A 12,961-nucleotide genomic window follows, 5' to 3' on the forward strand; every position below is an offset into this window, starting at 1 on the left:
AAAGGCCTTTTTGATTGAAATAAATGAATTTAATAGCAAGAAAAAGTTATATGAAGGACTCTGGAAACAAGAAACAGGAAAAACCACAAAAATACAGAGAAGTATGGTAGAATTGCACCAGTACTCATCTCTCCAAAATGATTTGGTAACAAGCAAGCTGTTATTTCAACACAACAGAATATCTAAAAACTCACAGCAGAATACACCTCTAGAAAGCTGCATTCCCAATTATTGCAGCAATCAGTTGCTTTTCAAATGCTGACGGATCACTCTCCTACCCCAGGAACCGGCAACTTTCATGAGCAGAAAAACAGCACTATAAATGTACATAAGACCGTGCCTCCTCTCCTGCATGCTTCATGTCTGTTTTGCCTTCAGGATACCGCAAAATCAACTCCGAACAAATATAACATCAAAATGCAGACGCCAAATAATGTGTGCGGAGTTGCGGCGGTAACTAACGATGACCGGCATGACCTTCTGACCTGACTTCTAGCACTAATCCATAGTTAGCAAAGTCTACACCTTGACTAGAAGGTAGAAAAGGAAAAAAAAAATTGAAGCATTTCAAGTTCACAGAACAGACCAAGCCCAGTAGTACAAATGATGTTACAGCTACCAGAGGCAGTAAGAAGATTCCTGAACCAAAGTCCAATACTCCGATGCATCGAATTGGTCTTCAAGGTTCTTCGTTGAATATCCAATCTTGTAAAAAGCGCCTTCGGCCTGAAACAATAGAAAGGAGTGATATCAGCAAACAAAATTAACTGTGTACTAATTTCTATCTGGTGAAAGCCTGAAAGGATGAATCTTTTTTTTTCTTTTTTTTAAATGATCCATTGCTAGTTCAGCAACCTCCACCACCTTAATTATATCGTTGTAAACTGCCATGGTGCCAAACGGATACATGATAAGACTATTACGCAATATGAATTCCAAAGGGCCAAACAATATCTCCATGGAAGGCAATCTAACAAATCAAATGAACTTGAAACACAGAGATTTTTGAATGCTTTGGTCACTCACCCTCAAAGGAAAGTAGACAGCAAACAAGCTTAAAATTCAGACTACCATACCACAATAAAGTATCCTGTTTAGTGGTTAACCGTGATGAGACAACCAGTCTATCAGTGATGAAAGGAATTAAAACTAAGCTTCGAGTACGTTTTATGTAGCAGCGTGTTCTTGGCTTCTTGCAACCTAATAAATCAAAAACATGTGGTTTGCAGTAGAACAAATAATGGCAGCCCAGGGAGTTGATCCACTTACTACTTTGTGTGAACCTAAACACTGAAGACAGAAGTAAGAACAGTCATCCATTTCGTACATAAGCTGAAACACGATATTTGGATACTAAAACCCTATTAAGTGCCAAACTGACATTGCAGTAGCACAGGAACACTGAATCAGGGCAGTATCACTATAGGTGGTGCAGTTGCTACCCGTCATTGTCTGTATTCTGTACCTAATTCTGCTATTCACTAGTTATGTATCACCCAGGTACACCATATACATGAAAATAGTCATTATGGATACTGTTAGTGTAAATGACTCACAAGTAGATGATCTAACTGATACTCTCCTTATTTATGTAAAACTCTTAATGTACATCTGCAAAGTAATCTCACGGATCACAAATATCACATTAACTAAAACATGATACTGATGCATATAGTTCTCCGCAAAATTTGAATCATCTACAAAGCTTTGAAATATAAATATGAAGTGCAAATTATATCGATAAGAAAAAGCACTAGTAGCACCAAGTAGAAGCTAGTCAAAGTGGTGAATATCAAGAACTTTCAAGCTTACCGTATTGCAAACCATATCTTTGATCAAACAAAAATCATGCATGATTTTCATTGCCTTTTAGTTTAAGCTCTAGCTCCTTGTGTCTTAGCTGAAGTTCCAAACGCTTAGTCTCAAGCATCATTTGTTCATTCTCCAACGCCATCCTTTCAATTTCCCTATCCTTCTTCTTCCTAAACCTCTCCCATTTGAGACGTTGCTTTGTTAGTTCCAGTTCCTGTACTTCAATCTGCAAGCGACGTTTCGAAGCTCTACTGCTTGTGAAGCCAAGTCCTTCAGCCCAGAAGACAAGTTGGTTCCATCCGGACAAACTTTGTTGATATCCAATGTGATGTTATGGGGATCGAACCTCCCACTATTATCATTCGAGCTTGGGGTGGTAAAACCCACATCACCATGATCCACCGCATGACACATTCTTTTCTTCATGGACGTACCCCTCGTATTGGTATGAACTGTGTGATGCTCTTCATCATGCTCCTCGTAATCAGAATCTGCACTCTGCTCATCTTCTTCGGCATCTCCACTTGCATCCCTCCTCGGATCATGCTCCTCTTTACATCTAAGAGCAACCTGTAGTGAGTGCTGAAGTGCGAGATCTTCAGGTAAATTCACGCGGTTGTTGTTATGATAGGAACACATCTCTTCATAGAATAAGTGCTTAGAGTTCAATATCTTCCTTGCATCTTCTTTCATCTTATCAGAAAGATTATTCATGCGATCAAGAAGTGCTGGATTGTCCACAATAGTGCAAGCAGTGCCACGACCAAGGATATCCGTAAGCCTTTTATATCTCTTGTTGAGGTCATTGAACTTATCCTCGCACTGCTGCGGTGACACGCTGCAGCCTCTTTCTCCCATGACCTTAGATATTGCTTTCCATTTGCCCTTCTTCTGCATTATTGTAATGTTCCTCTTCCCGCTGCTCGGATCAGCCCCAGGATCCTCCCCCGTGTAAGATGCTGCGGTGATCAAAAGTTTAACCATGGAACCTGTCCACTTCATTCGGTGCCATGCAGAGCCTTTCTTGCCTTTGCCACTGTGGGTATCAGTCTCCTCAGTCATATCATGCTCCTCATCATCACTGACAGAGTTCTTCGAGTGATGACTGCGGTGGTGGTGGTGATCATTTTTTCCATGTTCTCCAAACTGAAATCCAGGGTTATCAGGTTCTGTAGCCCGGTTGACAGGCATTGTGAAATTCCCTGGCATCTGAGATTGGCTGAATAGCTGTTTTCCTGAGTTTGGAGCATGCATTTGCATGGAGCTACCATGCACATTCAAGCTACCATAAGGAGTTCCTTGCATCGTGTTTCCAGGGGGTAGGTTACTACTGCCTTCCATTTGCCCAAAAGGATCACCCAGACGGTTGTACTTGTTAATACCATACAAAGGTGCAGGAGTTATGGCAAGTCTTCACTTCGATATCACCCTGCATAGTAATTTGGAGAGATTATCAAAACACATGCACATGCACAGTTGCACATCTGTATATTTCTAAATGTTGTCACACAAATAGATAGAGCTTGAATTTCATCGGGAACGCCTAAACCATACTGGTAAGGTTACTTTTGAACACACCCAACTCCCACCATCATTATAGATTTAATGCCTGGCATTGTACGAATGAAAACATGTAGGCTATTGTTATTCGTATGATATCACAATTCATATCCACATGCTGGAACGGCGAATAATCGCAAAAGCAATTAAACAAGCGCTCAAAATACAGTACTTTCAACTGCACCAAATTAAGTGATGAGGACGAAGAATAGAATTTGCACCGTTAACACGATTTGTCAGTGCAGTAGCAGCTAGCTAACTAATCATGTGGTGCTAGCTAATGTCCCGCTTCAGCGAAGCATCCATTGACAGCAAACTGAAACTCAACGCTGAATCGTCTAAATTGTCTAACATAAGCATAAGATAGCACTGGCCTCCATAGGAGAGTGAAGAGAATACCCAATCCAACGATTCTCCAATAGTACCCATTGCACACACCAAGCAAGCATCCGATTTGCGCAGCACCCAGGATTTACGGTACAGGACATAAATCTACGGACCAAAATCGCATCCAGGAACGGCACAGATCATTCCTGCGCATGGCAAACCCAAGATCCAGCATAGGTCTGATTCCTTCCGGGGTGAAGGGGACAAATTAAACGGGTCCCTGACCTAATTCGGCAGACCACATCAGAAAAAAGAAAGGGCTACGGAGCTTCTAATCAATCCAAGATTTCAGGGACACGGTCACACGGGGGGACAACGCATTGGACTGGGAAACAAGAACATAGAGGGTGGGGCTTTCTCCCCCTTCAAACAGAACAAAATCAATCATCCGGGCCCGAAAACTAGAAGGGGAAGAGGAGACTCACGGCCGAGGTCCGGCGGCGGCGGCGGCGCCCAGAGGAACCGCGACGGCGAGGAGTCGAGGGAACGCTGACACTCTCCCACCTCCAGCCTTCCCGGTTCCAGCTCTCTGTCCCTGTCTTGGTCGTCGTCTGTGTCGAACAGGGCCACACGAGGCGAGTGTGGGCTACTGGCTGGGCTGCGTGTTGTTCTGCACCGACGGATTTCGGTGGCACCTCGATGACATGTGGGGCATGGCACGGTGGGCCACAGATGCAAGCCTCCGTACGGGCGCACGAGGGGAGAGGTGTGCTGTTTGTGGCTCCCATGTTCTTGTTGCCTACTTGCATAGTTGGTACACGCGACTGGGCCCACCCTAAGCTCGCTTTTCACCAGTAACAACAAACTCATCATCTGATATTCTGATCAATTCTAAAGGTTTGGTTGGATTGGAAGCGTTCAAAACACAAAAGATTAAGGGTGTGTTTGGTTGAGCTGTAGATTCCTAAAAATCAGCTGTGAAAAATCAGCTGTGAAAAAGCTGCTGTGAACTAAGAACTGTGAGAAAGTTGAAAGTTGTTTGGTTGGAGCAACTGTGAACTGTGGATTTGATAGTAATATTTTAGTGCTACGAGTCGCTTAGAGATTATTTATACACCGATCTACATTAAAATGATCATTTTGGGAATGATTCTTTCATTTCTTCTACGGAGTAGAAGTATTTTTCTTTACAGAAGCATTTTGATATACACCTTGCACGCAAACTTCAGACCACGAACTAATTACACAATTAGTCAATAATCAATGCTATATTGCACAGACCAACTTAGCGACCGTTTGCACAGAATGATCGCAAAGAAGCAATGTCAGAAAATCAGATAAAATAAGAAAATGCCATATCAATATATCATACATGGCACGGGGCGGAAGAGGAAGGAGATGTGAAGGGCAGAAGGGGGGGAGAGAAGCGGGGAGAAAGACAACTCCAGGAGACGCAGTAGACGATCTTCGGCCGGCCGACGTCGGGCCTTGTTCCTTCAGGCGGCGGCTCAGACAGACCAAGCTATGGAGGCGGAGTTGGCTAGGGGTTGGCGCTTATTGTAGGGTCGACCTTCGGGCCGATACAGCAGGTGAAAAGGATCGATAGCCTCGTGGCGCTCGATTCCTGGCCGGCGCGCCGCCGAAGGCTGCCAGAATAGTCAAGCATCGGGCAGGGTCGGCTCTATACTTTTCGGGGCCCTAGGGCGACCTTGACCACTTGGCCTTCTAAGGCTGATGTATATGTACGGCAATTTTTCTTTTTAACTACTCCCTGCATTCCTAAAAGAACGTCAAAGATTTATCTAAATTCAAATGTATCAACACACAAAAAAGTGTCTAGATACATTAGAATTTCGATAAATTTTTGACATCCTTTTATGGACAGAGGTAGTAGCATTTTTTCAACGAGGCAAAACTTTGAGATTGACCCTAAATAAATTTAATGTTTTCTGATGTCCAATCAAACCATTCTCAAAGAACCCCTAATCTCGCATAATTGCTAAAAAGACAAGAAATTGAGTTATTTAATCATGGATTAGACGCATATTAGATGATGAATTAGATCAGAGATTCATAGACTTACGACTACCGGAGTGCACCGGTGAGCATGGACGTGATTTCTTGTGAGGAGCTAAAAGCGGAGGTGGAGCGAGCAGGCGAGGGCGTAAGGGCAACAAGTAGTTGACTAGACGAGAGATATAGTTGAAGACGAACAGACCAAGTCAATCGATGAGGCCTTGTTGGCGTCAGAAACCCACCGGCGGGCAGCGACTGGCAACACAGTAGAGCCGGGAACAACTAGGGCTGCGGCTGGCCCCAGTCCCTCAGAGCGACGGCCCGCAAAGCCTCCTGGTCACACGTCCGATGCTATCGCAAGGGCGTGCCACCCGACCTATACACGGTCGGGAAGGTGTTGGATGATGCCTCGCTTAGTTTCCCGCATGGCATACACGTAAACATTAAATACGAGCCTCGATCGGCTCTCGGGTTATCCCGTGAATCGGCTCAAAGAGCCGATCCACCCATGATTCGTACAAGGTGTCCGAATATATGGTGGTCCTGCTTGATCAAGATAAAGCTAATGAGATCTACGACGATTTAGGGTTTTCACCGCATAATCGGATCATCCTACTCACGATTGGGCCTCGCGCTCGCGCACGGTGACCGTAAGCCGATCCTAGACAGGGCCTAAAAACCAACACGAGGTTGATCCCCGAACGTCCCGTCTAGGGCTAGCAAACTCCACCCTACACGCCGCTGGATCCTCCAACCCTTTGTAAGGCCTAACTATTGCGGATGTTAAACTAATCCTTGATGAACAAGGAGCAACCGTAACGGATCGGATCTACTAAACTATGATCAAGCGGGGTGCCGCCCCTACACCTAAGATAGGTGTAAGGGCGGCTAGATGCATGAGGGTTGCACTACGATAGCATATGATACGAAGAACAATGCAAACCCTAACACATCTAAGATAACTACGTTGCTCGCCATCAAAAAGGCTTCAGCACGAGCAACGCATGAACAACGTGGGCAGGCTTGTGCTGCCTAGATCGCAAGATGCGATCTAGGCAAGCATGGTGCTTACCGGAGAAACCCTCGAGACGAAGGGGTTGGCGATGCGCCGAGATTTGTTTGTGTTGAACGTTGGTTGTTGTTTATTTCATAAACCCTAGATACATATTTATAGTCCAAAGGACTTTTCTAACGTGGGAATAATCCCCACCGTGTACGAGATAAACTCTAACTTTTAATCTATGATGCAATCTACTATAATTAAAGATACACGGGCAATCTAGCCCAAATTCTTCGTGCAAGGCCGCTTCAGAGATCTTCCACGTGTAATCTTCCAAGCCCATCTCCCTTACGGCCCACCTCCTGATCTGGCCAAGATCTGGTGATAACACATGCCCCCCCTGGTTTTGGTAATGATAATTTCAAAACCACTCTGTTCTTCCTCCGAAGGGTCATGTCGTAGCAGAGCAGAAACCGCCGCAGAATCCTTCATCATGATGCCTTGTCTTCCCAACTCCACTGTAAAATTCGATAGCTTTAGCATCACTTCCTCGGAACCGCAATGGTATTAAATCTCCACCGGGCTCTCCATTATTTAACCGTGCCGATTGACCGGTCTTCCTTATCTCCCTCCTCTCGTTCTAGCGGTCGGCACCAAAAAACCTTCTCCTCCTCGTAGCAATGTCTTCCTCTTCCTCCTCCCACTCGGGCCTCCCCTCCAATCCTCGCCGAAGAGCAAGAATGAGGACGACCCTCACTCCGGGGCGAACCCCACTTCCTCCGACAAGGAGAAGAAAGAAGGAGAAGTAGCGAAGGCCAAGGCCTCCCCCTCCGCCACGCTTCCGCTGAAGAAGCGTTTCCGCATGTGGGCAGACAGCGAGGATGAAGATGATGATGAGGGAGGAGAAGAGGAGGAGGAGGAAGATGATTACTCCTCTTCAGCTGGGTACCCGCCGACAAAGCGCTTCCGCTCTTGGGCGGACAGCGAGGACGATGATGATGACGAGGAAGACGAAGCTCCGTCCAAAGGCTGGGGCAGCAGTGACGAGGAGCTTCCTGGGAGTAGCGCCGACGACCTCGGCGACGGCGATGATGAGGACAGCGACGACTAGCAGAGTAGGACTAGTAGTAGCAGTGCCCTAGGCACCAAATCCCTCTTTTGAGAGCCATCGGCTCTTCTTGTAAAGCCGCTCCTTTGAATTAATGAGAATTGTTCTTCCAATTTATCTTTCCATTAATCCAATTTCCATCCTTCCGCTTGCCACACCAAGACCGATAGCAACGAATCGGATTTCTTCCCTGACCATGGTATTTCGTGATCCCATAGCCGATGACTGTTCATCAGCTAATTTGAGAAACCAGTCCCCTTCCTTTTCTTGCAGGCACCGGGACGGTCCCAACCCCGTACAAAACGACGGCTTCTCTCTCCAACTCCTCCCCGTAGCTTTAACAATCTTCTTCGCGGACGACTCACCGCTTTCGGAGAAGATCATGATGCGAGGTCGCCCGATGCAACCCCAACCGGCCCTCAAAAACAGAGCACCTCCCAAGTTAGTTGCCCCCCGAGCCTTAGTCAAGGCGAGACAGAAACGAAGGCATGCCATTCAGACAAATGAACTTGGGCTAGATCATGTCCGAGAGAACTATCATGCAGAGCCAGCCGATTCCCAGCAAAATCGGCTCTCCAGAGCCGAGAACCCTCAGGGTGAGCTGCCCCCCGAGCTTCTTCAGACCGCCTTAGCCCGATCTGCACATCCATGTCTGTTCTTGGCATTGTTCTTGAAGAGAGGACCCGAGCCCTTAAACCACTCCATTGAGGAGTTCTTCCATTAAAGTCTCTCTTCGTGCTCCATTGACCCTCTGATTGTAACAGTTATACCTCTCGAGTCGATGGCCATGCATCGGCTTTATATCCTTAAGTCGATGTTCGCTGCATCGGCTGTGCTTAAAAAAAATTTGAATTTTGTTTTTTTTTTACGGCCGATTTATGTATCGGCCCCCATACCTCCATACCCATCATCAAAGAATATCTTGGGCTGCTGGGCACTTGCAAGACATTCCTACTGCATATCCTCGTGTTTCATCCACCTAGGTGCCCCCGAGCCGATTCTCGTCAAGAGAATTGATGGTATCGGCTCTTCGAGTATCCCCTGTTGGATTACATGCTGAACCCAGGCAGAATGGATGGTGAGGATAATTTTGGCCGATTGCTGGAATCGGCCTCCACGCTGCTTGCTCGATGAAGGTTTTGTGATGTTCCTCCATAAATTTTTTGGGGCCGATCACAAGGATCAGCCTCGCCACGTTTGCTCATTGATTTGCTCCAGCTACACGGTTAGGCCAGTGGATAGAACCAGCCCAATCTCTGATTTTATCATGTTGGCGCGCTTGCTGTCGTCCACCTCGAGTGCGTCGTGTAACCGTGGAGCACTAAGCTTCGTCGGAAGGACGAGCACCATGTTTGTGCCAGCCGATGTTTCATCATCGGCTTTCCTTTGCTTGGGGCGCCACTCCATTTTCCGTGTACGACCCTCTTCATCTAGGGTTCGCTGAACTTTCGCAGCCAGATCAGGTCGTGCCTTCCTCAGTGTATGCAAGTATAGCCTTTCGGCTTCCTCCAGGCCGCGCAATCGCTGAACCCTCGCGCTTCCGGGAACGGCCGAGGCCCATCGGGGCACCACCTTGGCCGGTGGTACTGTCTTCTTCTTCCCCCTCGCCTTCTGAATCCTCGAGATCTTCTAACCGAGGGGACTCAGCACGTTTGCTTTGTGGCGGGAGAGGTCCTAGGCGCTTGAACACGGACACGTTGGCTGTCTCCTTCTTCTTCTGGTTGCATTCTGGGCAATTGCCGATTGTGGGCAATCGGCTCATTCCTGAATCCCAGCAGTGTCTGAAGAAGGGGCGGTCCCGGTGCCTATCCACGTCGTCTCGCTCCCCCGACTTTTCCTTGGCACGGCGCTCGTGCATCTCCTCATCGCGATCGTGCCGACGATGTCTTCTGGCTTCTCTGGCCAGACGATCTCTTTCATCATCATCGCCGTATCGCCGGCGTTGGTCATACCGACTCACATACTTGTTGAGGAGGTGATCAAAGAGAGGTCACTGATATCTTATGTTCTTTACTTCTCCCTCTGTGACGTAGCGCTTGCCGTCTTGGCGGAGCCGATCGCGTGGAGCGGCTTCCTCTGTATCTTTGCTATGAGAGCAGCTACCCTCATCTCCGTCCTTACCGCAGTGGTTCCCAAGCTCTACCATGTTGATATTGCACGAGAGACCCGGCCGGCACCCACCATGGTAAGTATACTCCACCATGTTCACGGCGGGGAAGGGGTGTGTGTCGACTTTCATGGCGTACTTGGTTGAAAATTAGCCGTCCATTCTCTATCGCCATTTGGATCTGCTGCCGCCACACCCTGCAGTCGTTGGTGGTGTGGGTGAACGTGTTATGCCACTTGCAGTATGGCTTTCCGTTCAGCTCTTGCACCGTGGGGATCTTGTGGCCTTCGGGTATCTTTATATGCTTCTCCGTGAGTAAGGGATCGAAAATCTGCTCAGTTTTGGTCACGTCGAAGTCGAACCCTTTTGGTGGGCCTTGTGGCTTCACCCATTTGCAGGACACGGGGCCTGCCGCTCGAGTCCATTCAGCCACTGCCACCTCTCGATCTCCCGCAACACCTTCATCCTCGTCTGCCTCAACCAGGGTCACCGCACGCTTGAATTTGTCCCGGTAAACATCCGGGTGGCGCTGTTCATATGCCGACGCCTCGCACCATGTGCGCCAATGAAGGGTAGTCCGCTTGGGAGGCCACGTCCTTGATCGATGATGAGAGACCCACCACCGCCAACTCGACCGCTTCTTTTTCACTTACATGAGCCGAAAAGCATCGGTTCCTAATGGTCCTGAAGCGCCGGACGTATTCCGACACCTGTCTCCCCGCGCTTCGTCGTACTTGTGCTAGATCGGCAATACCAACCTCGGAAGCCTCCGAGTGATACCTGCTCATGGAACTCGCTCTTCCAACCGCTTCCAAGTCCGGATGGAGTTCGGTGGCAGCGATGTGTACCACCCGAAAGCCGATCCCGTGAGGGATCGTGCGAAGAACCTCACACGCAACTCGTCTGATGCTGAGATCGTGCCCAGCTGTGCCAAATATCGGCTCACATGCTCGATGGAGCTGGAACCATCCGATCCACTAAACTTTGTGAAGTCCGGGAGCCGATATTTGGGTGGTAGCGGGATCAGTTCGTAGTCGTTGGGGTACGGCTTGGTATAGCCGAACGTCTTCCTTTTCGGCATCATGCCGAACCGATCTTTCAGGATTGCACAAATCTGATCCGCGGTGATGGCTGAAGGTGTCGAACCCCGAAGATTCGCCGGGGTGGCATACTTAACCAGCCATGCTTGCTTTTCCGGTTCTAAGCCAACCGCAGGAGCTGGGCTCCGGAGGTTTGTCGGAGTGGCGTACTTAGCTAGCCACGTTTGCTTCTCAAGATCCGCTCTCGACGTTCCTCCCGTTGTTCCAGAGGCCCTGCTGTTGCAACCTGGTTCGAGAGTGCCCAGGTATTGCAGTCTGGTACGTATGCGCACGCGTATCCGTGCGGGATCTCCTTGGGTGCCTCAAGTAGGAATTGGTAGTCACTAGGATCACCACCAACCTTGTAGACGACGTATGCCGATGAGTTCGGCACTTCCGGTGCTGCCCATGCGAACGGCAGCGGAGGATGGGACTGGAGTGGCATCTCTCCTTTGTAAGTCCCCGGAGCTGGTCCCGACGGAGAATACCGGTGGCTCATGATTTCCCTGGACCACGCGCGGAGCGACACGCTCCAAAGTGTTCACCGGGCTCTCGCAGTGGCGGTGCAGCGAATGAGCCACCACGTAGTTGATTTCCTCGACGCAACGACCCGGTGCGTTCTTCCGACGGGGCGGACAGGTCCACTCCATCGAGTGCGCCTTCAGGTGTGAACCCCTTCCACCCGACGCCATGGGAGCGGGTTCGGTGGAACGAGCCGATGAGTTCGGCTTCGAGGGTTGCCTTGATCTCGTCATGTTTCTTCTTGAGCTCATCGTGCGGATCCTCGTACTTCGACCGGAGTGCTTTCCGCCATCTCGGATGTAGATGGCGATGTGGTGGATGTCGAAGGTGGTCCCACCGGGCGTGCCAGAATGTGTTGGCGTCAGAAACCCACCGGCGGGCAGCGACTGGCAACACAGTAGAGCCGGGAACAACTAGGGCTGCGGCTGGCCCCGGCCCCTCGGAGCGACGGCCCGCAAAGCCTCCTCGGTCACACGTCCGATGCTATCGCAAGGGCGTGCCACCTGACCTATACCCGGTCGTGAAGGTGTTGGATGATGCCTCGCTTAGTTTCCTGCATGGCATACACGTAAACATTAAATACGAGCCTCGATCGGCTCTCGGGTTATCCCGTGAATCGGCTCAAAGAGCCGATCCACCCATGATTCGTACAAGGTGTCCGAATATATGGTGGTCCCGCTTGATCAAGATAAAGCTAATGAGATCTACGACGATTTAGGGTTTTCACCGCATAATCGGATCATCCTACTCACGATTGGGCCTCGCGCTCGCGCACGGTGACCGTAAGCCGATCCTAGACGAGGCCTAAAAACCAACACGAGGTTGATCCCCGAACGTCCCGTCTAGGGCTAGCAAACTCCACCCTACACGCCGCCGGATCCTCCAACCCTTTGTAAGGCCTAACTATTGCGGATGTTAAACTAATCCTTGATGAACAAGGAGCAACCGTAACGGATCGGATCTACTAAACTATGATCAAGCGGGTGCCGCCCCTACACCTAAGATAGGTGTAAGGGCGGCTAGATGCATGAGGGTTGCACTACGACAAGCATATGATACGAAGAACAATGCAAACCCTAACACATCTAAGATAACTACGTTGCTCGCCATCAAAAAGGCTTCAAGCACGAGCAACGCATGAACAACGTGGGCAAGCTTGTGCTTGCCTAGATCGCAAGATGCGATCTAGGCAGCATGGTGCTTACCGGAGAAACCCTCGAGACGAAGGGGTTGGCGATGCGCCGAGATTTGTTTGTGTTGAACGTTGGTTGTTGTTTATTTCATAAACCCTAGATACATATTTATAGTCCAAAGGACTTTTCTAACGTGGGAATAATCCCCACCGTGTACGAGATAAACTCTAACTTTTAATCTATGATGCAATCTACTATAATTAAAGATACACGGGCAATCTAGCCCAAATTCTTCGT

At 48.8% G+C, this 12,961-nt stretch overlaps 1 pseudogene; it reads right to left on the reverse strand.

Moving 5' to 3' along the window:
- Nucleotides 1-1,835: 1,835 nt before the first annotated feature.
- LOC124703358 lies at nt 1,836-4,256 on the reverse strand (annotated as a pseudogene).
- Nucleotides 4,257-12,961: the final 8,705 nt, after the last annotated feature.

Source organism: Lolium rigidum, chromosome 3 (genome assembly GCF_022539505.1).
Source record: "Lolium rigidum isolate FL_2022 chromosome 3, APGP_CSIRO_Lrig_0.1, whole genome shotgun sequence".
NCBI lineage: Eukaryota > Viridiplantae > Streptophyta > Magnoliopsida > Poales > Poaceae > Lolium > Lolium rigidum.